The following is a 24318-nucleotide window of genomic DNA, read 5'->3' as shown; positions in this document are numbered from 1 at the left end:
AAGGAAACAACCTCAACCGAATTGCATCCTCCGAAACACCTGTAATCCTAAATGTCGAACAAATAGCAAGAAAAGCAGCGATATGCCTCCCAGGATCCTCATGCTCACGCCCGTCAAACTGTACCGAGTTCTGCACCATATTAATAATACTAGATCTAATTTCAAAAGTAGGTGCATCTATAGTAGGCTGAAGGATACTCGGCTCCAGGCCTACCCTTCCGGGCTTATTCGTTTCATTCAAAGGTCGCTCATCGTCCGCCATGACGACTCTTTCCTCGTCCCCTGAGCTTTCGTCTTCAGAAATTATCACCGGCTCATCAATTGCGTTTGCAATGCATTGTGCAATGACAAGTGACCTCTCGTGCATTGCCGGTCTTTGGCTGAACATCGGATCCACACGGGGTGCAATCGGACGCACGCCCGTTCGTTACCGGAATATGCTTGCACAGACTACTGCATCCTCGTTCACTTCCGGACTGGGTTGCATTTGTCGGAGATGCATGGTCGTGCATCAGGTCGCACGACCGTTCCATTTGCCCAGCTCAGAATTCTAACAGAATGTCCGCAGCTTTGTCGTTTCGTCCGGAAAGTCCTCGTTTTCACTATCATCTTGTCTGGTATGCTGTTTTAGGCCTGAAAACAAAAGTATACATGATTAAGTATCCGAATGACGGTTTTGCGGCCGAAAACGCATAAAATGGGGATAAAATGGGGGACCTAAATATGTGTAAATTAGCGAATATCAGTACCCCACATGAAAAGGGTGGTACGGGTCTGATAACGGCATAACACTGGGGGAAGACCATAGAAACGGCTCGCCCGAAGGTACAAAAGATGGTGTAGTGTGAGGGAACTGGGACATGATCGGAACAGATGACAATACAGGTGGAATGAAAGCAGGCTGCTGCCTCGATGAACCCTCCCCAGGACGTGGTGGAGGAATATCCTGGAGGAATGTGATGGGAAGGTCGGTGCAATGGACATCAGAGATGTGTGGGTGGAAGAATGGAACATCGATAGGTGCGGATACAGGTGCTACAGGAGGAGTGACAGGTAGCACGAACGGAGGATAATCATCATCGTCGATCCACCCATTACGGGTGTCAGCGTATCGAGGGTCGACATGCGTGGCAAATGGCGCATGGTCGACAACAGGTGGAGCAAGAGCGGGTGCATCAGCAATAGGAGCTTCCACCACTGGTGGTGCAACAATGGGAATATCAACAATGGGTGGCGCAATGGCTGGTGCATCCACAATAGGCGGTGCCACGACTGGAGCATCATCAAGAATAGGGTCGTGCACGGGTAAGGGTCATGCGCAACAACGGGCTCTGGCGCCATGACAGGCTCAGGGTCAGCAAAGGCCATATCAAAGTCAGCAGGTAAACCAAGAAACTGATCAATAGGAGCCACTGGTGCCTCCAAGGGCTGGTCAACAGGAATAAACTCGATCTCGTGATCGAGATCAAAATCAGGAGGAAAAACTGGATCAAACTCGTCCTCGAACTCATGATCAAACTCAAACTCGTGGGGTGAACCAGGTGTAGCTGACATCGCTATGTCTGAGTCAGCGCCAGGAGAGTAGTGCTGCACGCCCCGGTCGTGCAAGGAAGCGGACGCCACAGACTCGAACGAGTCTGGACCAGGTGAATCAGCAGGAGGTAAAACAACAGCATCCGCAATCGGAACCTCATCCAAAGGAATGGCGACATCATCAGCAATCGGGGCCCCACCCTCATGGTCGTCCTCAGGGGGACCCTCGAAAAGATCGATGTCGTCATCGGACACAACATCGAGTGGCAAATCCCCTACGGGAAATGCAGCAAGTGGAATGGGAGCAGGGATCAAGGCAAGGGGTAGATCCCCATCAGGAATACCATCAGCGTGCTGGGCATCGTCACCGAGATCCGGCAACGCGAAGGGCTGGAAATCGTCGTCATCCGTGCTCGTGGTATCCGACGTGTAAACCTCTCCCTCGGATAGTATCTCATCGTCTGATACGATCGCCATGGGGTCCAATGTATCTGATACTCCAGTATCGGAAGAAGAAGCCATAGTGTCTGTAACACAATCACACATATGCACATATATCAACATATAGTCAAGTAAACATGTAAGTCACAATAACGCAAGTAATCGTCCTAGTCTTCCCCAGACTATCCCTCCCAGTTTCTCAAACTGAACTCCCTAGCCTCTTAGACTAACTCCTTGGCCTCTAAGACCAACTCCCAGTCTCTAAGACTAATCCCTTGGTCTCTAAGACCAACTCCCTGGTCTCTAAGACCAAACCTCCCAGTCTCTAAGACTAATCCCCTGGTCTCTAAGACTAACTCCATGGTCTCTAAGACCAAACCTCCCAGTCTCTAAGACTAAACGTCCCCAATCTCTAAGATTGAACCCCTCAGTCTCTAAGACTGAACCTCCCCAGCCTCTAAGGCTGAACTCCCTCAGTCTCTAAGACTGTACTCCCTCAGTCTCTAAGACTGAACTCCCTCAGTCTCTAAGACTGGAATATAAATTTTTGAAAAGTGCATTTATGCCTTTTGTTTGTAAAAATGTTTGTACCTGGATCTGGACGTTTTGTGTATGCAATGTAAAAATGTTTTCGTGAGAGCCCGAGTGATCATAATCTAGACTCGAGAAAGAATCCTAGTTCGCTATGATCGAGGCTCTGATACCAAGCTGTCACACCCTGGCTTTTGCGGAAGCGTGGGTTTATTTGGTGTGACTTCTTAATACCATAGCAACAATCATAACAATGCCATATGAAAATAAAACACAAGATGATCATCCATTCATTAAGTTTAAAGATACCACAACATCATTGTTTGAAAAAGTCAACACATAAAACAAGTTACAACCATGATAAGATTAAAATGTGTTCACATGATGCAACAAAAGACTTTAAAATAGTACGTGGTTTCAAGACATGTAACCCGTCCAGGTAAGGGTTACACTTCCTAAACCAACTACCCCGGATGTCATCTTTATTCGACGCAGCTTGACATGTGCAAACACTTGCCAGATCCCCTAGTTTCCTGAAATACATGTAGTTTGAAAAATCAACAAAAGTTGAGCGAGTTCATGTGTAAATGAGCATGTATAAACCTTTGTAAATAATGTAAGTATGCATCTATATCCCGGTATGATTGCAAACAAGGAAAAGATCACCAATGGTTTGCAAGGCCACTGGTATGTGTGACGGTGTAGGGAGACTCAAACCTAGCAAAGTTGTACCGGGCTTCCGGCTGGAAGACATAGTCACCTCTATTGGCCGCTCCGGCCTCATGGGTGTGGGCTCGCTACACCCAAATAGATCTATCACTCATGCCCCGTGGTCCTACAACGAGGATTAATGGTCCCAAGTATCTGCCTACCTTATCACATGATCTATGGTTCTTTCCTAGGCTAATCATACCAATAGTATTGAAAGTATCCCTTTTGTAACATATATTTCACCCCCGAAGTTGTAAAACTGAAAACAGTTAAAAGAAAAGGGGGACATGAACTCACTGAAGTGCGTCTCCTGTATCGAATCGTCAACCCAAACTCTGGTCCGCTACACGACAACCTACAACGTACTATGTCGAGTAGACAAATGGGCCGTGCCTTGATTAGGGTTTAATGTTTTTGAGTTGCGATTCTTAAGTTTCCGAATATTATTCCAAGTTATAATTATTAGTTAAAATGATTATCTTATCTTTAAATTATATTTTGTTTTGGAATAATCGTTAAACAATATTCCGTATTCATACCTCACAAGTATTTTACCTCGGATTTCCTTCCCAAGGATGGGGGTATTTATACATGTATTATTGTGATTCCGAAAAATATATTTTAAGTCCTACTTAGAAAAATATATTTAAATTTTGTCCAAAAACGTTTTAATTCAAAATATATATATTTTTCCCAAAAATAATATATTTTACTTCATTAATTTTTCCAACATAATATTTTACCAAAAATGTACGTGTAAGAGTATTTTCTGAAATATTACATAAGTTACGTTTGAACGTTCGATTTTTCAATACCGAGTATGTAACTCAAATATTTTATCCCTTGATATTTTTGGTATTATTCTGGAGTTGTAATTTCCATGGTATTCATAAGTTATATTATTTTACCCTAAAAATAATATAACTAGTTCACAAAATAAACAAATAATCACACAAGAGTTTTTGTATAAATTATATATTCTAAGTATATATTTATCAAATTTTGTTTACGAAAATCAACCTCCGATACTTGGTATTTTTGTAATAAAAATTATGGCGATGTTTATTTTGAAAACAAAGTTAGAAATATATTTGTAAACACTTGTTAGAAAAATATTTCCTAAGTGTCGGATTTTTAGAAAATTTCGCCAGAGTTTTCTTTGTAAATGGAGGTGTCCATGCTTATAAGCATATCATTTTCTTTTAAAAATTCATTCAACAATCACCAATCAACCATATACCATTTTTAATTAACAATTTTGTTAAAAACAAGCATTAATTTTCTACATCATGAACTTGAAAGTTTATATAACGTTGTAGTAATTTTCCAGTGTTCTTAGTAGATCTTGTTACCCTTTAAAATGTGATTAGTTCTATAAAAACTTCATTCTTAAAGAATTTAAGTGTTAACAACTTCCGATCATATTTTCTAAAAAATATTTCTTTATGAATTTTTCTTGTTACACAAGTGTTTCTACACTTGTTTATCCACCAAAAACGAGATTAACTTAGGTAAGATCCAAGATTTAATAATACTTATATTTTTTTAACTTGGTTCTTTTGAAAAACCACTCATGGATCCTTTAGATCTACATGATATTCATCCTACCTTGATCTTTATTTTTCAAGAAAACAAAGTGCTCTTTCAAGTTCATGACCTGTATGTGGATGATCCATCATCCTACAACAAATCTACTTCCTCATCTTGCTAGATCATGTTTTTAATCATGATCTAGCAAGACCATATGATGATCCACATCAATTACATGAGTAAACAATAACCAACAAGCATCACAATACATGAACATCATGATTTCTCATGGTTTTAAGCTTATGTTAAGGTTTCAAGTTCATGGTTCTTGGTGTTATTCGAGTTTAACGTTATGAATCACACTTTAACCACTTTCATAGGATGTAAAATGAATGGATTTAAGAGACTTACCACTAGCTCAACGCTAGGGAAGTTCAAGTGAAGAAATGTGATGGATAAAAGAAGATAAGAGAGGTCCTTCCACTTCCGAAAGCACCGAGCTTTGTTGTATGCACTTTAACACCTATGTATGCCCTTAGATTGGTTGAAGATGGTTGAATGATGATGGTGGTGGTGTCTCTTGGGGTCGGCCGAACAAGGAAGAGAGGGAGAGAGTGAGAGTGTTTGAAGGTGAGTTAGAGATATGTGAAGGATATAATCTCTTGGTTTCACTTATAATCTCCCAACATGTGAAGGACTATTGGATTTCATGTTTCAAATGGTTAGACAAGATCTAATATAATATGCAAATAAAATCATGGTGTGGGGGCTACCTTGTAGCCGTAAGATGGGGGGGGGTATAGGGTTGGGTTTCAACTAGATAGTTAGCTTATCTAGTTAGGAGATTAAGTATTTAGTTAGTGTTTTATGTGTGTTAAGTAATATATAGTGTGTTAGGGTGTTCGGGGACCATAACTAGCTCAGTAAAAATGGAACAATGTGTTTAACAATATTTTTGTGTTCCAGGTAATATCCGGTTGTTCGGTTTGATACTATTTCGTTAAAGTGCTTAATTAATCCGTAAAGTGTCTTTTATATAAGTTTTAGTGACACTTTTAATTCCCGACACTTAGGAAAGTATACAGGACCATTTTGTCAAGTTTTTGCAAGTGACTAGCATGTTTAAATGCTGAATTTGGATAATAAGTGCAGAATTTTGCAGTTAAAGTGTGTTTTAGGCACTTCCCGGCACTTTAACTATCACGTAGTGACGCAGTTTTATGGTCCTCACTTCCCTATACTTCATACTAGTGTAGTACCTTATTTCTGACTAATACTGGGCCTCCAAATACTGTCTGTCTATGTGCTGGCATTGTGAGCATGTTTCTGGGTTATCCGCTCATGGTGCTAACTGTGCTTTGTGCATCAAGTTTGTCACTAAGGTTTGCATGTAATAAATGTAGTGACAGTATGAATGTGATGCATATGTATGTATGATGCAAAAATCATAAAGCAGTTTAATCCGTCAGTTATAATCAAGCACAATCATTAAGCACAATTTAAATGTTAATTAATTGTTCGGATACCTGAAATTGTGAGGGTTGTCACATTCTCCCCCTGTTAGAGAAATTTCGTCCCGAAATTTTAGTTCTGCTACTAGATGCAGGGGTCTTGGGGAATAAATGTGGGTACTTCTCTTTCATGCGATCCTCACGCTCCCACGTGAATTCTGGCCCATGTCGTGCATTCCATCCAACTTTGACGAGCTTGACACTACTCCTGCGTGTTTTATTAACTTTCCGATCAGTAACCTCAACGGGTTATTCAGTAAAATGGAGTGTGTCGTCAATGTGAACTTCGTCGGCAGGAATGACAACTGTCTCTTGAGTTGGACTCTTTTTCAGGTTTGATACATGGAATGTATCATGAACGCCATTAAGTTCTGCAGGTAGGTACAACTTGTAGGCTACAAGCCCAATCCTTTGCAGGATTCTGAACGGACCGATGTATCTGGGATTTAACTTCATGCGCTTCCTAAAGCGTGCCACACCCTTCCAGGGTGAAACCTTCAATAAAACCATATCTCCCACCTCAAATTCCAGAGGTTTCCTTCTACGGTCCGCATAAAACTTTTGTCAGTCACGAGCCGCTTTGATGCATTCTCGGATCTGTGCAATCTTGTCTGTCGTTTCCTGGACTAATTCCAGACCAACTAATTGTCTATCACCCGCAGCAGCCCAACAAATCGGTGATCGACATTTGCGTCCATAGAGAGCTTCGAACGGTGCGACTTGAATACTTGCATGGTAACTGTTATTGTATGAAAATTAGACCAACGGTAGGTGAGTGTCCCAACTTCCACCTAAATCCATTACGCAAGCTCGCAGCATGTCTTCCAACATTTGAATTGTCCATTCGCTCTGTCCATCAGTTTGTGGTTGAAATGCAGTACTCAGATTTAACTGAGAACCAAAAGCTTCTTGAAAGGATTGCCAAATCCTTGACACGGAGCTTCCATCTCGATCACAGATAATTGAGAGCGGCGCTCCATGTCGTGCAACAATCTCTCTCATGTATATCTCAGCAAGTTTACTTGTACTGTCTTTTTCCTTGATTGGCAACAAGTGCGCAAACTTCGCCCTTCATCCTTGGCCACCAATAGAAATCCTTAAGATCTTGGTACATCTTATCCGCTCCTGGATGAATCGAGTACCGAGATTTGTGAGCTTCATCAAAAATAACCTTCCTCAAACCACAAAACAAAGGAACCCAAATTCGTTTCATAAAGCACAAAGTTCCTTCCCCGTTTGGTACCAACTGCTTCTCCATCCCACGAAGATACTCATCCTCAATATTCCTTTCTTTAAGAGCTTCTCTCTGCGCGGCACGAATGCGTAATGAGAGGTCCGTTTGTATGATCATTTCCAAAGCCCTAACCCTTATGGGCTTGATCCTTTCCTTTCGACTCAGGGCATCGGCGACCACATTCGCCTTCCCTGAGTGATACTTGATCTCACAATCATAATCATTCAACAATTCTACCCAGCGTCTTTGCCTCATGTTAAGCTCCTTTTGATCAAAAATGTGTTGTAGGCTCTTGTGATCCGTATAGATTGTACATCGCGTGCCGTATAAGTAATGTCGCCAGATCTTCAACGCAAATACCACCGCGCCTAACTCCAAGTCATGTGTGGTATAATTTTTCTCGTGGACCTTCAACTGGCGAGAAGCATATGCTATAACTTTCTGTCGCTGCATGAGCACGCAGCCTAAACCCTGACGCGAGGCGTCGCAATATACCACGAAGTCGTCCGTGCCTTCGGGTAAAGATAAAATTGGCGCGTCACAAAGCTTGTTTTTCAACAATTTAAATGCTTCTTCCTGTTTGTCTCCCCAATCAAACTTCTTGTCTTTCTGTTGTGAGAGAGGTCAAAGGTTGAGCGATTTTCGAGAAATCCTCAATGAACCTTCGATAATAACCAGCCAAACCTAAGAACTGTCGAATCTCGGTTGGCGTCTTTGGAGTCTCCCAGTTCTTGATCGCCTCGATCTTTGTGGGATCCACATGAATTCCATTTCCATTAACCACATGTCCAAGAAACTGAACTTCACGTAACCAGAACTCGCACTTCGAGAACTTCGCGTACAACTTCTCCTTTTTAAGTAGCTCTAAAATGGCTCTTAAATGCTGCTCATGCTCTTCCTTCGTCTTTGAGTAGATCAAAATGTCATCAATGAACACAATCACAAACTTATCGAGGTACGGCTTACTAACTCTGTTCATCAAATCCACAAATACAGCTGGTGCATTCGTTAGACCAAACGGCATAACCAGGAACTCGTAATGTCCATATCGAGCCCTGAAGGCTGTCTTTGGAATCCTTTCCTCTTGAATTCTCAACTGGTGATATCCTGATCGCAAATCGATCGTTGAGTAAAAACTTGAACCTTGCAACTGATCGAACAGGTCATCGATCCTTGGCAAAGGATATCTATTCTTGATTGTCAATTTGTTCAGCTCCCGGTAATCGATACACATGCGAAGACTACCATCCTTCTTCTTAACAAACAAAACTGGAGCTCCCCAAGGTGAGAAGCTTGGCCTGATGAATCCCTTGTCTAACAACTCCTGAACTTGCGTTGACAACTCCTGCATCTCCGAAGGCGCAAGTCGATAGGGTGCCTTAGCCACGGGCGCGACGCCTGGAACTAGGTCAATGCGAAACTCGACTTTCCTTTGCGGCGGTAATCCTGGCAAGTCTTTTGGAAAGACTTCAGGATATTCCTTTAAGACTGGAATGTCTTCGATCTTTGGTTCTGCGGCTTCTTTATCAACGATATGTGCCAAGAAGGCAACACATCCCTTCTTCAAACACTTTCGAGCTTTTAGGCAGCTAATGATCCTCAATGGCGCATCGCGCTCCTCTCCATGAACCACAATCGTTTCTCCATCTTCTATTGGGTTGCGGACGGTCTTCTCGTGATAAACAATCTCGGCTTTGTTGCTTGACAACCAATCCATCCCTACTACCACGTCGAAGCTTCCCAACTCGACTGGCAGTAGATCTAGCATAAATTCGTGTCCTCCTAGTTCCATCACGCATCCTCTGATGACTTCATCCGTTTCAACCAGCTTTCCATTAGCCAGTTCAATTGAGTACGGAATATCCAACTTACTTGCAGTTAACCCAAGCATTTTCTTAAATTCTAACGATACAAAACTATAGTCGGCACCAGTATCAAACAGTACAGATGCAAAGCGTTGATTTATAGGGTACGTACCAGTGACGACATTTGGATCCTGGCGCGCTTCCCTTGCACCAATGTTGAAGACTCTTCCTTGCGCTTGGTTCAGTTTCGGGCATTCCCTTTTAAAGTGCCCCAGGTCTCCACAGTTGAAACACCCTGGTCCTCGACCATTCCCATTACCATTTCCATTACCGACTTGGTTGTTGTTCTGATTACGGTTACCATTTCCCGCTTGATCCCCAAAATTTCCACGGTTTCCATTTCCGCCATTCCTTCCTTGTGGGCGGTTTCCGTTCCCATTACCTCCACGGTTGTTACCAAAACCCCTTTGGCCACCACGGCCAGTACCAACCCAGCAAGTTTCTTTTGAGTGGCCCATTCTTCCACAAGATTCACATTTCACAGACTTGCATCGTCCCTCGTGATGCAACTGACACGCGTTTCACTTGGGCAGGGTGCCCATATACCCTTTTCCCTTAGCCTTGGCCTGTGCGCTTGTTTCACCCTTTTTGTCCGAACTGCTGGTACCTTGCTTAAAGTTGGAAAACTTTCGTTTGTTCTCTCCAGATGACTCCACATGAGTCTCCTTCTTTTTTAGTTCAGAAACTGAAAACTTGTTTAACCGAATGGCCTCTTCTGTAAGTGCTACATTGAGATCAATGGCTTCAGTAATCGTTGAAGGCTTGGACGTGGTTACCATGCTCATGATTTGGGGTGCCAATCCCCAGATGAAGCGCTCAATGCATTTAAATTCGGGTGTGGCCATGTACGGCACCACATGGGACAGGTCATGAAACCTCTGAACATATTCGGCGATTTTTGGGCCTTCCATCTTTAGGTTCCAGAATTCCGTTTCTAGCTTTTGTATCTCAGCCCGCGAACAATACTTCTTCCTCATGAGCTCTTTCAGCTCATTCCAAGTTAACGCATATGCCGCCGCCTCTCCTAATGTTTGCACTTGCAAATTCCACCACGATAGGGCACCATCCAGAAAAAGCCCTGAGATGTATGTAACTTGTTGCTCAGGGGTCCACTAGCTCATCCTCAGAATCGAATCCGTCTTTTCTGCCCATCTGACGAACGCAACAGCACCTCCAGTGCCATCGAAATTTAAGGGCTTACAGTCAAGGAATTGTTTGTAGGTGAATCCTGCACAAACGATAGTATTTACGGATGGCATTAGCGGATGTGCTAGAAATATCCAAATGTATCGTAATGTGTCTCAAGCGACTTAGACATTACCATTGGGTGGGTTGTTATTGTTGTTGTTTGAAGTATTCCTGCTTGTTTCTGCTTGGGAGGCCGCATACTGTGCTATAGCTGCGGCAATTAGCCCCTGGAGTTCCGCCTCAGTAGTAGGCAGGTGTACGTTTCGTCATGGAGGCATCTTCTAAAAGATGATCATATTGGTCAGGTAATAGTAAGTATAGGAAATATGCATATATATAATAATATCCATCAACCACATAACATCCCATGTTATAAAACAAATAATTCAACAAATCATGTAGTGAGAACGTTGCCATTGAGCTTTTATTAATTATGACCACAATATAGTTTTTACATGTTTCACAGTACATCATACATCAAAATAAGATCATAGGGTTACATCACCCCCAAAATACAAGCCAGTCTACACAAATCATATACAAAAGTATGGTCTCCCAAAAGTCTTTGTATGCTGGCCCAATTGCGACTTTCTCACTAAAGCAATCTACCTGCACCAAACCAAAAATCTAGCTACGCTGATGGCGGAGGAGGAGGAAGATAGGAGAAAAGCAATCGACGCATGTGTACCCAATCCTCCTCAAGGGCATGAATAACATGCAGCAAATAGGCAATCTGTTGCTTAGGTGTAAGGAAACGAACATCCGAATCAGGGGGTAGCGGGAGGGGAGCGTGTGGTGCGGCAAAAGGAGTCTGACAGTGACCTGGAGGACGTGGAGTCCTCTCTAACTCCTGAACGCGATGACTCAGTGCGTCCTGATGTAGCTGTAGGGAGATGAGTATATCGTCCGTCGTGTACCCCACTTGAAAAGGGTGGTACGGGTCTGATAACGGCATAACACTGGGCGAAGACCATAGAAACAACTCGCCCAAAGGTACAAAATATGGTGTAGTGTGAGGGAACTGGGACATGATCGGAACAGATGACAATACAGGTGAACGAAAGCAGGCTGCTGCCTCGATGAACCCTCCCCAGGACGTGGTGGAGGAATATCCTGGAGGAATGTGATGGGAAGGTTGGTGCGATGGACATCAGAGATGTGTGGGTGGAAGAATGGAACATCGATAGGTGCGGATACATGTGCTACAGGAGGAGTGACAGGTAGCACGAACGGGGGATAATCATCATCGTCGATCCACCCATTACGGGTGTCAGCGTATCGAGGGTCGACATGCATGGCAAATGGCGCATGGTCGACAACAGGTGGCGCAAGAGCGGGTGCATCAGCAATAGGAGCTTCCACCACTAGTGGTGCAACAATGGGAATATCAAGAATGGGTGGTGCAATGGCTGGTGCATCCACAACAGGCGGTGCCACGACTGGAGCATCATCAAGAATTGGATCATGCACGGGTACGGGGTCATGGGCAACAACAGGCTCTGGCGCCATGACAGGCTCAGGGTCAGCAAAGGCCATATCAAAGTCAGCAGGTATACCAAGAAACTGATCAATAGGAGCCACTGGTGCCTCCAAGGGCTGGTCAACAGGAATAAACTCGATCTCGTGATCGGGATCAAAATCAGGAGGAAAAACTGGATCAAACTCGTCCTTGAACTCATGATCAAACTCAAACTCGTGGGGTGAACCAGGTGCAATTGACATCGCTATGTCTGAGTCAGCGCCAGGAGAGTAGTGCTGCACGCCCCGGTCGTGCAAGGAAGCGGATGCCACAGACTCGAACGAGTCTGGACCAGGTGAATCAGCAGGAGCCTCCTCCACAGGAGCCTCAGCAGGCGGTAAAACAACAGCATCCGCAATCGGAACCTCAACCAAAGGAATGGCGACATCATCAGCAATCAGGGCCCCTCCCTCATGGTCGTCCTCAGGGGGACCCTCGAAAAGATCGATGTCATCATCGGACACAACATCGAGTGGCAAATCCCCTACGGGAAATGCAGCAAGTGGAATGGGAGCAGGCATCAAGGCAAGGGGTAGATCCCCATCAGGAATACCATCAGCGTGCTGGGCATCGTCACCGAGATCCAGCAACGCAAAGGGCTGGAAATCATCGTCATCTGTGGTCGTGGTATCCGACGTGTAAACCTCTCCCTCGGATAGTATCTCAGCGTCCGATACGATCGCCATGGGGTCCAATGTATATGATACTCCAGCATCGGAAGAAGAAGCCATAGTGTCTGTAACACAATCACACATATGCACATAAACATGTAAGTCACGATAACGCAAGTAATCGTCCTAGTCTTCCCCAGACTATCCATCCCAGTTTCTCAAACTTAACTCCCTAGCCTCTCAGACTAACTCCCTGGTCTCTAAGACCAACTCCCAGTCTCTATGACTAATCCCCTGGTCTCTAAGACCAACTCCCTGGTCTCTAAGACCAAACCTCCCAGTCTCTAAGACTAATCCCCTGGTCTCTAAGACCAACTCCCTGGTCTCTAAGACCAAACCTCCCAGTCTCTAAGACTAAACGTCCCCAATCTCTAAGATTGAACCCCTCAGTCTCTAAGACTGAACCTCCCCAGCCTCTAAGGCTGAACTCCCTCAGTCTCTAACTGAAATATAAATTTTTGAAAAATGCATTTGTGCCTTTTGTTTGTAAAAATGTTTGTACCCTGGATCTAGACGTTTTGTGTATGCAATGTAAAAATGTTTTCGTGAGAGCCCTAGTGATCATAGTCTAGACTCGAGAAAGAATCTTAGTTCGCTATGATCGAGGCTCTGATACCAAGCTGTCACACCCTAACTTTTGCGGAAGCGTGGGTTTATTTGGTGTGACTTCTTAATACCATAGCAACAATCATAACAATGCTATATGAAAATAAAACACAAGATGATCATCTATTCATTAAGTTTAAAGATACCACAACATCATTGTTTGAAAATGTCGACACATAAAACAAGTTACAACCATGACAAGATTAAAACGTGTTCACATGATACAACAAAAGACTTTAAAATAGTACGTGGTTTCAAGACATGTAACCCGTCCAGGTAAGGGTTACACTTCCTAAACCAACTACCCCAGATGTCATCTTTATTCGACGCAGCTTGACATGTGAAAACACTTGCCAGATCCCCTAGTTTCCTGAAATACAAGTAGTTTGAAAAATCAACAAAAGTTGAGCGAGTTCATGTGTAAATGAGGATGTATAAACCTTTGTAAACAATGTAAGTATGTATGTATATCCCGGTATGATTGCAAACAAGGAAAAGATCACCAATGGTTTGCAAGGCCACTGGTATGTGTGACGGTGTAGGGAGACTCAAACCTAGCAAAGTTGTACCGGGCTTCCGGCTGGAAGACATAGTCACCTCTATGGGCCGCCCCGGCCTCATGGGTGTGGGCTCGCTACACCCAAATAGATCTATCACTCATGCCCCGTGGTCCTACATCGAGGATTAATGGTCCCAAGTATCCGCCTACCCTATCACATGATCTATGGTTCTTTCCTAGGCTAATCATACCAATAGTATTGAAAGTATCCCTTTTGTAACATGTATTTCACCCCCGAAGTTGTAAAACTGAAAACAGTTAAAAGAAAAGGGGGACATGAACTCACTGAAGTGTGTCTCTTGTATTGAATCGTCAACCCAAACTCTGGTCCGCTACACGACAACCTACAACGTACTATGTCGATTAGACAAACGGGCCGTGCCTTAATTAGGGTTTAATGTTTTTGAGTTGCAATTCTTAGGTTTCCGAATATTATTCAGAGTTATAATTATTAGTTAAAATGATTATCTTATCTTTAAATTATATTTTGTTTTGGAATAATCGTTAAACAATATTCCGTATTCATACCTCACAAGTATTTTACCTCGGATTTCCTTCCCAAGGATGGGGGTATTTATACATGTATTATTGTGATTCCGAAAAATATATTTTAAGTCCTACTTAGAAAAATATATTTAAATTTCAATACCGAGTGTGTAACTCAAATATTTTATCCCTTGATATTTTTGGTATTATTCTGGAGTTGTAATTTCCATGGTATTCATAAGTTATATTATTTTACCCTAAAAATAATATAGCTAGTTCACAAAATAAACAAATAATCACACAAGAGTTTTAGTATAAATTATATATTCTAAGTATATATTTATCAAATTTTGTTTACGAAAATCAACCTCCGATACTTGGTATTTATGTAATAAAAATTATGGCAAAGATTTTTTTGAAAACAAAGTTAGAAATATATTTGTAAACACTTGTTAGAAAATATTTCCTAAGTGTCGTATTTTTAGAAAATTTCGCCAGAGTTTTCCTTTGTAAATGGAGGTGTCCATGCTTATAAGCATATCATTTTCTTTTAAAAATTCATTCAACAATCACCAATCAACCATATACAATTTTTACTTAACAATTTTGTTAAAAACAAGCATTAATTTTCTACATCATGAACTTGAAAGTTTATATAACGTTGTAGTAATTTTCCAGTGTTCTTAGTAGATCTTGTTACCCTTTAAAATGTGATTAGTTCTATAAAAACTTCATTCTTAAAGAATTTAAGTGTTAACAACTTCCGGTCATATTTTCTAAAAATATTTCTTTATGAAATTTTCTTGTAACACAAGTGTTTCTACACTTGTTTATCCACCAAAAACGAGATTAACTTAGGTAAGATCCAAGATTTAATAATACTTATATTTTTTTAACTTGGTTCTTTTGAAAAACCACTCATGGATCCTTTAGATCTACATGATATTCATCCTACCTTGATCTTTATTTTTCAAGAAAACATAGTGCTCTTTCAAGTTCATGACTTTTATGTGGATGATCCATCATCCTACAACAAATCTACTTCCTCATCTTGCTAGATCATGTTTTTAATCATGATCTAGCAAGACCATATGATGATCCACATCAATTACATGAGTAAACAATAACCAACAAGCATCACAATACATGAACATCATGATTTCTCATGGTTTTAAGCTTATGTTAAGGTTTCAAGTTCATGGTTCTTGGTGTTATTCAAGTTTAACATTATGAATCATACTTTAACCACTTTCATAGGATGTAAAATGAATGGATTTAAGAGACTTACCACTAGCTCAAAGCTAGGGAAGCTCAAGTGAAGAAATGTGATGGATAAAAGAAGATAAGAGAGGTCCTTCCACTTCCGAAAGCACCGAGCTTCGTTGTATGCACTTTAACACCTATGTATGCCCTTAGATTGGTTGAAGATGGTTGAATGATGATGGTGGTGGTGTCTCTTGGGGTTGGCCGAACAAGGAAAAGAGGGAGAGAGTGAGAGTGTTTGAAGGTGAGTTAGAGAAATGTGAAGGATATAATCTCATGGTTTCACTTATAATCACCCAACATGTGAAGGACTATTGGATAAGATGTTTCAAATGGCTAGACAAGATCTAATATAATATGCAAATAAAATCATGGTGTGGGGGCTACCTTGTAGCCGTAAGATGGGGGGGTATAGGGTTGGGTTTCAACTAGATAGTTAGCTTATCTAGTTAGGAGATTAAGTATTTAGTTAGTGTTTTATGTGTGTTAAGTAATATATAGTGTGTTAGGGTGTTCGGGGACCATAACTAGCTCAGTAAAAATGAAACAATGTGTTTAACAATATTTTTGTGTTCCGGGTAATATCCGGTTGTTCGGTTTGATACTATTCCGTTAAAGTGCTTAATTAATCCGTAAAGTGTCTTTTATATAACTTTTATTGACACTTTTAATTCCCGACACTTAGGAAAGTATACAGGACCATTTTGTCAAGTTTTTGCAAGTGACTAGCATGTTTAAATGCTGAATTTGGATAATAAGTGCAGAATTTTGCAGTTAAAGTGTGTTTTAGGCACTTCACGACACTTTAACTATCACCTAGTGACGCAGTTTTATGGTCCTCACTTCCCTATACCTCATACTAGTGTAGTACCTTATTTCTGACTCATACTTGGCCTCCAAATACTGTCTGTCTATGTGCTGGCATTGTCAGCATGTTTCTGGGTTATCCGCTCATGGTGCTAACTGTGTTTTGTGCATCAAGTTTGTCACTAAGGTTTGTATGTAATAAATGTAGTGACAGTATGAATGTGATGCATATGTATGTATGATGCAAATATTATTCACAAAAGCCAACCTCCAAAACATAGGCGGCCGAACCAACCACTACAGCAAAACGAAAAACAACAACTCAACACAAGAACCTAAAGACCGAAATCTAGCAGCTACCTTATATCGAAACTACACCATTTTTTCCCAACTCACGGACCAATTTTTGGACCGATTCTTATACCATAAAAACGCGCGGACTTAGTATTACGGATAATCTGTCCGGGGTTAACTTGAGTCTCTGAGAACCTTTTATTGTTCATGGCTAACCATATACACCAATTTGTCACGAACATAATGCCAGGTAAAGCTTCATTCACTTTTCTATCCAGATTGCAAAACTCAGAGGCAAATACGATATCTTTAGCCGAAAACAGAATAAAAGGACTCACCTTGCACCCTTGACTGATGTGATACCAGACAGTCGACGCTACCCTGCATGAACAAAGAAGGTGTTCAGCTGTTTCATCGCCATCTTCACACAGACAACATTTCACGTCTCTGCCCCCAACAGTTTCGATCCCAGAGTGCAGTAAGCGTGGGAATACGATCTAAAACCGCCCTCCAAACAAAAAAATATTTCATTTTTTGGTACCCATTTCGACCATTTCACAATGTGCCTGCTGCTGAAATCGGAGCCATTATACAGTAAGTTCTTGACAACATTGACTGAAAAATTAGAGTCATTACCTCCCAACCCTCTTTGCCATCGGAAAAAGTGACATTATCGAGGAGCCCTATCAACTCGTGCCATTCCAGTAATTCTTTGGCAGAGATTGGGCTTCTTGATAAATTCCAAACACCCATAAAGTTTATATTATCCTTATTGTGTCAGTCCGCCACCAGTCATCGTTTCTATTGTTCCATTCTAAATATATTTGGGAAACGGGTTTTGTGCATAATTATGCACATATGCATTAAAATGACTGGCCTTGTTAGCATATTATGGTAAAATATGCACATGTACATCAAAATGAATGACCTTGTTAACCTATTCTATCAAATTATGCACATGTGCATAACTGTATATCACACAATGCTACCTTATTATCATATTCAACCATGAGTTATAGGTTTATATAACTTCATAATATAATTGATTACATATTAATATAACTACATAACTGTATGTTATAACAAAAAACAACACCAAAATAACAATACATACAAATTATATATCATTTATGAATAAATAATTGAGATTAGTATTCAATTAATGTGCATATTAACCAACTATGACAATTTATGCACACGTGCATAACTATATAAAAAACAAAATCGCCTTATTATACTGATTTATTAACTGAATCCTATTCAAATTTATGTACATGTTAACATACTATTACGTTTTATGCATATGTGCATAACTATGTATCATACACCTCGTTGTCTTATTCAGTGTAATCGTAATTTGTCAAACTTTGCACATGTGCATAATTGTATAGAACATAAAATTAGTTTATTATCATGTTCTGTATAAACCTATTCTATTCTGTATAAGCCTATTATGTCGTGATAATGCACATGTGCATTAACTTTATATATCATAAAATTATCTTATTATCCTGTTCCGTATAAGCCTATTCTGCCTATTTTGTATAAGCCTATTCTGTCGTGTTAATGCACATGTGCATTAACACCACATAACTTGTCAACAGTCATAATTCAGTAGTAAAAACCCTATCATTTACCAAATCAACTTCCGTGTTGCCAATCATATCCAACATTATGCACATAACATCATTCCTTAATAAAACAATACATAAAACAACACATCAATACCACATTACACATAGTTCAACACAACATTAGCCCTTCTGTTCACTCAAAAATCATATATATACCACGATTTTCAATAATTCATTTATGAAACAACTGTTTAAATGTAATAACCACATAATAACATGTCTGAATCGACGGTTGATAGTTGTTTTATCATATACGACTACAAAACAAGGTGTATGAACTTACAAATTCACGGAACGGTGCAACAGAGGATCGATGTTCCGTTAAACGACTTGTGTTCTTTAGATTATCCCTATCTGTGCATTACGATCGTTTTGCCCTAATTTGGATTGTAATACGAATGTGCAATCGGTGATTATGTTGTTAACGCACTGATATCAACTAATTTTGATGACGAATACATGATGCATTATAAGATCGAGATGATGAATTTTGGGGGATTTGGAGTGTGACGTGAACTGAGATGAAGAATTTTGTAGAGATTGGATCCGGATGTGAACTGAATATAAATGATGGTTTAATCTGATGTTTGAAGTCCAGGAGGTGGAGGCAACTGATTTAATTTTTATTTTGTATTTACAATAGTGCAATGTGTTCACATTGGTTCTCGCGGTTCTCGCAATAAAGGTGGTTCTCGCATGAACCCTACCCTATATATATATATATATATATATATATATATATATATATATATATATATATATATATATATATATATATATATATATATATATATAGGGTTGAGATTTAGAGAAAACGGTAGAAAGTGTGAGAACGGTGAGAACACTTATCGATCGTCCGATCAAAACAATCTATGGACTAGATTGGCGTAGTGGCGTTTTCGTAAATAACATTAATTTTATTACGTGGACGTGCTTCATTAAGGGTAAAAGGGTCTTTTGACTTCTCCACACAAAACGCCATCTCATGAAATAAAACGCCAAAAACAAAAATCACAGACCATTCCCAATAAAAATGCCATTATATATAAAACGCCAAACTTAATTAGAGTAAAATCCCGCCTAAAAAACCGCCAAAAAATCCTATATATACAACATCTCAGACCTTCAATTAAAAACACACAAAAAAACCCAAATGCCATATTTCATATATCCCATTCGCCTTAGAAACGCCAAAAAACCCAAACATCAAATACCTTCTAACCCAAAACGTTTTTTGTCCATTTCATTGAGTAAAATCTTATTGACTAATCCTCAACTTCCATCCAGTTTATAACACAAAAACATACAAAAACATTATTGAGCTTTGTTGTCAATAAAGTTTAGCTGTATGGGGTGCACAACATTGACAGTTATCTTTCTTAACCGAGGATTAACAATGTTGTCCATCTCATACAGCAAAACATTGTTGATTTTAGCATGATCAAATTTTGAGGTTTAAGGTGCTCTTATTTCGTGGCGTTCTTTTTATCGGTAAAACGCCAAAAAAGTTAAAAAATCAAACATCGTTCATTGTGAAATTCAAGATTGTTGGCTGAAGGGTCTAAACTCAATAACATTTTGCTGCATGAGATGGACAAATCTTCAAGAAAAAGATGCTAATGTCAGACTGTGTGCTTCCAAACAGCCACACAAAAAACTACTTGAAAAAAAAATGAATCATACGAAAGTCGAACCAGCCAGTTAACATGATTCAAAAAAGAAGAAAGAGACCGGTGACAGTGAAGATTTGGAAGATCAGTAGTTTATGTATTCTTTTTTTTTATTTTCCTTTTCAGTTGATTGTTATATAATAAAAACGCCATATATAATAAAAACGCCAAAACAACCAAAATGCTTGTTTAAACGATATCATCTCGTTAAACGCCCCCCAAAACTCCCAAACTATAATAAAATTACTTTGAAAAAGTATTATAAAAAACCCAAAAAAATAAAAAATAAAAAGCAAACTTGAAAATGTAACTAGAAATAAAAAATACAAATCAGTAATACTGAAGACAGGGAAAATTTATTATATTAGAATCTAAAACGACAAACTTGAAAGATGGGACGTGTTACAGACTTCATAGATAAAGCTTATCAAAATCAATAATTACAAACAGTAACTGAAAAGACGAATACTTTATTATAATAATTCACCGCCTAACTTAGGCGCCAAAAAGACATCCTATAAAATGATATGTCTCAGCAACTTCCATTTGATCAAACAAAAAAAAACGCCAATACTACTAAATACCACTCACTGAAAAACGCCAAAAAAAAAAATCAAAGATGGCTAATATGCTTTCTTGGATATTCATAATTGTTCTTCGTGAAGTTTCACTGAATGAATTGTTATCAGAGAGGAGTAACTCAGAAAGATTTTGCTGCATGAGATGGACAAAAATTCAAGAAAAAGATACTGATGCCAGTCATATGGCATTTTGTATTTTTTGTTCTTGAAGAAAGTTTGGATGACGAGAAGAGATCAATGACAATGAAGAGTTGGTTGATTATAAAGATGAAGATCAAGATAAAGAAAAAGCAAAAAACCCACTCACACGTCATAGATCTATGTCCCCAAACATTCACAAAAAAGCCAGATCAACAGACGAGCAGGCAAAAAAATCAAACCAATGGGTTTGTTAAGTTTTACATAAAACGCCATATATTTGGTGACAGTTCTATTACTATTAAAGAAGAGAGAGACTGATGACAGTGAAGATTGGGATGAGAGATCCGATTAGGATTTTTAATTTATTTTCTTCGCTTGTATTTTTTTCCTGTGGTTGAAATATAATATAACAATAGTAAAACGCCAAGATAATACAAACGCCAAAATATTTATAAAAAATAATAGAACGATGGGCCATCTTGTTTAAAACGCCTTGGAAAACGCCATTCAAATAGATAATGGCATACGATTTGAATAAACGCCATAAACCCCATAAACACCATAAATGCCAAAATGTTAATACAATGAAACCATTAAACGCCATTAAATATTGAATTTGGTTAACGCCAAAAATCTTTAAAACCAACAATATTGGGAAGAGCGGAACTAGAAAAGCAGAAGATGAAAGGACAAAAAAGCCCCTCCGCCCTTTTCTAAGCGGCGTGACACGTGTTGGGCCAGGAAGCGTTGTCACCGTTCTCACACTTGAGTTGAATAAACCCTGGAAACCCAATAACAACCATTGATCATACTTGATGGATGGCTAGGATTCACTTTTGCCCCATTAGTTGCTTTTGTGTACTTTTGTCTCAATTTTTTAATATATTTCATGTAATGAAGGGTAATATTGGAACGTTAAGAAAGTGCAGTAAAGTTATGTTACCCATCAATTTTCTAGAAACTCAAATGTACTTTTCTTTCATTTTTTTATGTTTTCTCTCTCTCTCTGATGGTTTTTAATTAGGTTGTTTTTATTTCATTTTTTATGTTTCTGTCTTATACTTTTGAATTGTTTTTATGATATGTTTTAAATGCTACGAATGATGTTGCATTGTGTTACATAATTTGCAGGTCCAATGTACTTTGTAAAACATGAAGGAAAATTGGCCAAAGGAAAGTTACACATTAAATATAAAAACTTTGAAACCAATCCAGGAGTACAAACAAACATTGTGGAAGTTACAACAACGAAAATCATAAATCAAGTAATGGTTTTCTTCTTTCTAATTTCATCTTCACGAGTTATAACCTTAACTTGTAGCCTGTTAATAGTTCTCAATAGTCCCGGAATAATCATAGCAAATCGGGGGCACATGGGTTGGTCGACCCACCTTATAAACTGACATCCACTGAACAGTAAAAAAAAGACAAAAATGGAAGATTAATCAAAACATTAAAACATGCTACACATGTATGACTTTTTAATTCTGAAACTGATTATCATAATGTAACATAAAAAAAGGATGTTGTAGAATGTATACTATTAATCTGTAACAGGCACTTTATTTTTACAATAACCTGAAAAAAATAACAACACACTTTATTTTTACTATAATCTAAAATGTGTAACAATGCACTTTATTTTCTAGTAAAGGGCATTATTTCTGTAACACAAAAAAATGTAACAGGCATTTTTGCTTTGATTGTTACATTTCTAACACCAAAAAATATAACAACATACTTTGTTTCTGTAACAGTCACTTTATTTTTACAATAATCTGGAAAAAATGTAACAACACACTTTATTTTTACAGTAATTTAAAAAAGTGTAACAATCCACTTTATTTTATGTAACGGACATTATTTCTGTACCACAAAAAATGTAACATGCATTTTTTGCTTTAATTGTAACATTTCTAACAAAAAAAAATGTAACAACACACTTTGTTTCTGTAACAGTCACTTTATTTTTACAATAATCTGGAAAAAATGTAACAACACACTTTGTTTTTACAATAATCTAAAAAAGTGTAACAATGCACTTTATTTTATGTAAATGTACATTATTTATGTGACACGGAAAAATGTAACATGCATTTTTTCTTGAACAAATTTTACACAAAAAATTGATAAATCAAGAAATTAAAAACATTCATCTTCTTGAACAAAAAAAAAAACAACATATCCAGAAAAAGTTGCATGTAACAACACACTTTATTTTTATAATAATCTAAAAAAGTGTAACAATGCACTTTATTTTATGTAAACGTATATTGTTTATGTGACACGTAAAAATGTAACATGCATTTTTTTCTTGAACAAATTTTACACAAAAAATGATAAATCAAGAAATTAAAAACATTCATCTTCTTGAATAAAAAAACACCATATCCAGAAAAAAGTTGCATGTAACAACACACTTTATTTTTACAATAATCTAAAAAAGTGTTACAATGCACTTTATTTTATGTAAACGTACATTATTTATGTCACAAGGAAAAATGTAACATGCATTTTTTCTTGAACAAATTTTACACAAAAAATTAATAAATCAAGAAATTAAAAACATTCATCTTCTTGAACAAAAAACAAAAAAAAAAACATATCCAGAAAAAAGTTGCAGATCTACAAAATACAAAAAAATGAAGAACTACAAAACCCAAAAAAATTGCAAATCTGAAAAAAAAAACTGAAAACAAACATACTTATGGACCTGGAGGATCTTCTAGATCTGGAACATCATGTTTAAACATCGAACATCTTTTGGGTCATCTTCAACATCGAACCGCCATCACATCATCTTCAACATCGATCATCTTCAACCGGAACTGGAGGAGGATCTTCAAGATTTGGAATATCATGTTCAAACATCGAACATCTGGATGATGATCTTCTAGATCTGAAGCATCTGGATGATGATCTTTTGAACTTGATCATCTTTTGGATTCAGATCACTTTTAGATCTGGATGAAGATCTTCAAGAACTGGAAATGAATTAGAAGATAAAGATATAAAGAGAGAGAGAGAGAGAGAGAGAGAGAGAGGGAAAAGTCATAAATAGCACATATTACACATTTTATACCTTAAATACCTGATTCAACTAAAAACACTTACAAAAAATGTGTAATTTTAGATAAAAAAACATAAAAGAATTTAAAAAAGAGTGAATTTCAAGGATTGTGCTTTATCTTTATACCCATTTTCAGGCGCTGCCCTTTATGTTCAAAATTGACGAGTTTTGTTAGGACCGGTTTTGACTCTGTAACGATTGCGAACCGAACGTCTGACGTGCGGAATCCGTACACGATCGTGACCGAACACACGAGACGTAATATAATCCGTGATTCTATTGAAACGTATGAAATCGTACAAAGCACCTGATGTCACTTTCTCTCTCTAGCTCTAGCTCTCCAAAGCTCCAAATGCCAAAAGTCTCTAAAACTAACCCTAAGAGTTCTATTTATAGGCCAAGGGGAATTAATGAGACTTCTCATTAATTACAGAAATGCCACCTTGCCTTTTGCTACATATTACAATATAAAG

Source organism: Helianthus annuus, chromosome 15 (assembly GCF_002127325.2).
Source record: "Helianthus annuus cultivar XRQ/B chromosome 15, HanXRQr2.0-SUNRISE, whole genome shotgun sequence".
NCBI classification, from domain to species: Eukaryota; Viridiplantae; Streptophyta; class Magnoliopsida; order Asterales; family Asteraceae; genus Helianthus; species Helianthus annuus.
Note: the sequence above shows the minus strand (reverse complement) of the source record.